Source organism: Dermacentor albipictus, chromosome 4 (assembly GCF_038994185.2).
Source record: "Dermacentor albipictus isolate Rhodes 1998 colony chromosome 4, USDA_Dalb.pri_finalv2, whole genome shotgun sequence".
In the NCBI taxonomy this organism is placed as follows: domain Eukaryota; kingdom Metazoa; phylum Arthropoda; class Arachnida; order Ixodida; family Ixodidae; genus Dermacentor; species Dermacentor albipictus.
In genome coordinates, this window is record NC_091824.1 from 180833687 (window position 1) to 180839081 (window position 5395).

General features: G+C 44.6%; 1 pseudogene; it reads left to right on the top strand.

Moving 5' to 3' along the window:
• The first annotated feature begins 716 nt into the window (after positions 1-716).
• LOC135896250 (uncharacterized) lies at positions 717-3738 on the top strand (annotated as a pseudogene).
• Positions 3739-5395: the final 1657 nt, after the last annotated feature.

Sequence of the window (5395 nt, forward strand, 5' to 3'; positions counted from 1 at the left end):
AAGTAGCACATCGGCAGGCCCCGATGGTATTCCAATTATGTTAATAAAGAAATTGGGCCCGAAATCTAAGAAAGCATTAAGGGAGGTGGTGAGCAAAATGCTAATGGATGGTAAAGTACCTGACGAATGGGGGCTAAGTAGGATGAGAATGATATATAAGGGAAATGGGGACAAAGCTGACATAAATAACTACCGGCCTATAACAGTGACGTCAGTGGTTTACAGGGTGGTTATGCAGATTATAAAGGACAGACTGCAGGCGTGGGTAGAGAACGAGGGGGGGCTTGGAAAGCTACAAAATGGGTTCCGGAAGCATAGTGGGCTAGAAGACAATCTGTTCTCACTAACATAGTGCACTGAAATAGCTGAAAAGGAACAGACTCCTATGGCTGGCTTTTTTGGATATCAAGGGAGCCTATGACAGTGTACTTCAAGAGCGCTTGTGGGGCATTCTAGAAACATTAGGAATGCAAGATGGAGCAACCAATTTCTTAAAAGAAATCTATAAATGTAACCGGGTGATTATACAATGGGAAAAGCAGGTTTCGGAGCGTGTAATGATTCGGCGGGGGCTTAGGCAGGGGTGTCCATTGTCACCTCTGATGTTTATGCTGTACCTACAAGGTTTAGAGGCCAAAATACAACAAAGCGGACTCGGCTTCAACCTATCATTTTTCAAACAAGGAAAACTGAGTGAACAGTCATTACCAGGACTGATGTATGCTGATGATATTGTCAGCCATGAATACAATACAGAAGATCTGCAGGGATTGATGAACATATGTGGTACAGAAGGAGACAGATTAGGCTTGAAGTTTAGCAAAAAAAAAAATCAGCAGTCACGATTTTTAGTGATAACATTTGCGGCGAGCATAAGATACAGGAGGCCACGCTGGAGATAGTCGATAAACACAAGTATCTTGGGGTGTGGATAAATAATGGCATTGAGTATCTGACAGAGTACGAAAAATATGTAACGACTAAAGGTAACAGAAGTGCAGCGATTATGAAGAGTAGGGCACTGTGGAACTACAATTTATATGAGGTAGTACGAGGAATATGGATGGGGGTGATGGTTCCGGGCCTGACTTTTGCCACTGCAGTTCTATGTATGAGAGCAGAGACCCGGGCACTGTTGGAAACTAGGCAACGTGGTGTGGGTAGGCTCGCTCTGCGAGCACATGGCAAGACACCAAATCATGGGGTGCAGGGGCATCTGGGATGGTCTTCTTTCCAGGGCAGAGAGACTAGTAGCAAGATACCATTTGAGGAGCGATTGAGAAAAATGGGGGAAATGCGGTGGGCTAGGAAAGTTTTCAGTTACTTATACACGAGGAATGTTGACACAAGGTGGAGGAAGCGAACTAGAAAATTGTCAAGCAAATAATTGGCCAGCAGTGGGGGGACAGGTAAGGAATCATCCGTCAAGAAAAAGGTTAAGGAGACAGAAAGGGACATGTGGAAAACAGGTATGCAAACCAAATCAGCATTAGAGACATACAGGACGTTTACGCAAGAAATAGCCAACGAAAATATTTACGATAACTCTAAGGGAAGCTCATTGTTGTTTGAGGCCAGGACAGGTGTACTGCAGGCTAAAACGTACCGAGCCAGATGCCAGGAGATAGATTTGTTGTGCGGGGCGTGTGGAGAGGAGGAGGAAACGGCTGAACACCTGATGCTTGCTTGTAAGCAACTTCACCCTGCAGTTGAATGTAACGGGGAACTACACTCTAAGAACAGTTTACACCCTTTGGCTTGCCCCTTCTGCCACGCAAAAATAATCGTCATCTGCCTTGATGCGTTTCCTTTCTTTATCGCTGTGAGCCCGGAACTTTCCAGTAACGAACGGCACGCGCGTTATCAGAAGAGGCACTCCAAAGGGTGTGAACTGTTCTATGCTGATAACGCGCGTGCCGTTCGTTACTGGAAAGTTCCGGGCTCACAGCGATAAAGAAAGAAAACGCATCAAGGCAGATGACGATTATTTTTGTGTGGCAGAAGGGGCAAGCCAAAGGGTGTAAACTGTTCTTAGAGTGTATGTGCGAGGGTGTAATGGTTTAAGGAATTACTTTTGGAAATGCGGTTGTTTGCTTGAAATCATGGGTACAATCAGGACTCGATGTCAACCAACGGTCAGTGGGACGCGATCGCAATGAGCGCTCACGGGAAGACTACAAATGAAGCTGCGCAGGGTGATATGGGCTGGACAAATTTTGAAGTGAGGGAAGCTCACAATAAAATTGATTATGAACAACGACTGAGGAATATGAAAGAAAGTAATTGGTATGGGAGAGTGTTAAGGTATTTGTACAGAAAGAACATTGATTCACAGTGCAGGAAAATGACTAGGAAGCTTACCAGCAAGTAGGTGACCTGTAGGGTGAGCAACACCGCAACAAAGAACGTCAAGCGGAAAGTCAGAGAGGCTGAAATAATCTCGTGGGTGGCGGTAATGGAAAAGAAACCTGCCAAGAGGAAAAAGCGAAATCAGGAAAGAAACAATTTATGATAACTCAAAGGGAAGCTCATTACTTTTCGAATCGAGATCAGGATGCCTTAGAGAACGTGCACCTATAAAGCGAGATATAAGAAGGAAGAAGAATTGTGTGCTTGCTGCGGTAAATCTAGGGAAACGATGGAGCATGTTTTATTGACATGTAAATATATCTGCCCAGAAGTCGATTTAGGCACCACTGGACTCCTTAAAGGGATTCAGCGAGAGCAAGGGGAAATTAAACGTGTCCGCAACAGAGATTAGTAAGAGGCGGTTGGAAGTTGGGCGTAAGAAAAGTAGGCAGACGACAAAAAACGGAGACGTGCAAAAACAAAGTTCACAATAGTGGGTCAGAAAAATTGGTTATGGGAATTCATCGTGCGCTTTTTTCTTCTTTTTCTTTTTTAACCTAAGTAGGACATACACTCTAAGAACAGTTTACACCCTTTGCTTGCCCCTTCTGCCACACAAAAATAATCGTCATCTGCCTTGATGCGTTTCCTTTCTTTATCGCTGCAAGCCCGGAACTTTCCAGTGACGAACGGCACGCGCGTTATCAGAAGAGGCACTCCAAAGGGTGTAAACTGTTCTATGCTGATAACGCGCGTGCCGTTCGTTACTGGAAAGTTCCGGGCTCGCAGCGATAAAGAAAGGAAACGCATCAAGGCAGATGACGATTATTTTTGTGTGGCAGAAGGGGCAAGCCAAAGGGTGTAAACTGTTCTTAGAGTGTAAAGCAGTATAATAGCAAGAGCTTGGTGGCACAACCCACCTCCCGTTCCAAAGGGGACGCTCATAACATCCATCCATCCATCCATCCAGCCTGGTTGGCTCCCAAGGCAGCAGCGCGCCGCCAACTCAAAGCCAGTTTTCGTTTTTTTTTTTACTGCTCTTCGTGGCGCTAAATATTCAAAGAATAGCCTTTTGCATTGTGCACTCTGTAAAAAGCAGCTAATAGGTGAATGAAGAGGAGAGTGAGGCTTTTCGTTTGTGGCATGTTGTTTTATGTACACATGAAATATATATATATATATATATATATATATATATATATATATATATATATATATATATATATATATATATATATATATATATATATATATATATATATATATATATATATATATATATATATATATATATAGTACCGGTACAACGCCGGATTGATGAATCTATAAGCATGCTGCATTGATATTCACAAAAGACGCGCTTTCTTGGTTGCTACAGCTACCTTGTGACTGCTTTCTAGTTGACAGTTTGTATCCCTGGACTAAAAAGGCATTCGTATAACAATGAAGAAATTCAGTACTTCGCACGTGAACGCGAACATATGCTCTGGACAACCAAGAAGAGGGAGATCATCTAGCTAAAACCTTCCAAAATATCTCTCCGTAAAGGCCTGCCTCATCCAGGGAAGCTGACACACTTTTGTTAGCAGCGTTCATAAAGCCCAGCATCTTCGGCGTTGGGTGCTTTAAGGAACCTTGCTTGAGTCTTCTATACTCAAGTAACTGTCGCAGCCAACTGCTGGGATTTCAGAGCTTGGGCGCTATTCTGGACATTCCGCCATTTTCTTCGGAGCGTGACGTAGCCGCGACGCAAACAAAATGGCGCTGGTGGCCCGGTTTTGCTTACGTAACGTGACGCCAACTTGACGTTTCGCCTAAGAAACTGAAATGAAGGCACTGAATGTAGCGTTATCGGTAAAGCAAAACAGTTTTCCTCGGCAGTAAAAATAAAGCAGCTATCTCAAAGCGTATGATTATTCTGTCGAAAACGCTTCTCGCTTCCGTCGTCTGCTGCGTACAAGCCGTCGTCTGCTTCAGTAGCTCGGATGCGTGTCCCTGGAAAATGGAATGAGTCATCGCATGTTCGTGCCAACGCGCTTGTTTTCTTTCTTGAGACAACATACGCGAACTACCAGTGGTGATGCGCGCACGTTCTAGGCCACGTTATCGCTATTTCGTGAAACGCAAGTGACTCAGCCCGACTCGGCTGGCTTAGAAACGGCCGAATATCACCGATAGCGTTGCGCGCGCCAGAGATATCCACTAGAGCGACGCAAGCGCCGGCGCTGCCATCTCTTGTTCATTTCGCTGGTTACTCGCACCGCGGGAGGAAACTTCAAGGCGCCGCCTTGCGTACATTTCTTTTTGTAAGTTAGAAAAAGGCCGTTGTCATAACTTTTGATTGTGCGAAAAGGCATTAATCTCGATTACAATACAAATGCAGCAGTGAAAAGTGGACAACATTGCTGAAAGTTTGCTATATTCAATCAATATTATTTCGTATTTACGCGTTCTTTTAAAAAACGATGGCCCAAAACACAAATGCCAACACCACCCGAGAGCGATGCAAATACTATGAGCACGCGTTATGAACAAAAGATTTTCGTGGCGCCAAACGACGGGGAAAATGTGGCGATACGCATTCCTCTCGGCTGCCATTGCATATGGCTGCCCATTAGCATAATTCGCGCGGCTCGTCGCAGCAAAAATTATGGCGGAAAATCTCAGCAATGGCGGCCCTGCGCAACGTCACGCATCGTCAAAATGACGTTTACGAAACAGCCCTTCCTGTGACGCTCCTCATGAGATATTCCTTCAGCCAATCAGCAAGCTGGCATGGCGCATATCTTGAATCGCCACCACATATTCGCGCAATTGCAGATGCATTGCACTGGCTTCTGCACGCTACCGCTCACATTCTTTTTGAAGCGCTAACATCACAATATATCTGCCAAGGACCAAAAAAATGTATTAGTCCATAACATTTGCAGCTCCACGTCACGTTTCGTCATCTTGATGAAAACGCAAAATTGCATTTTGCAATACTTCCGCTTCCCGGCACAAATTTCAAAACACGTGACCTTTCGACAGCCAATCAGAGAGTAAA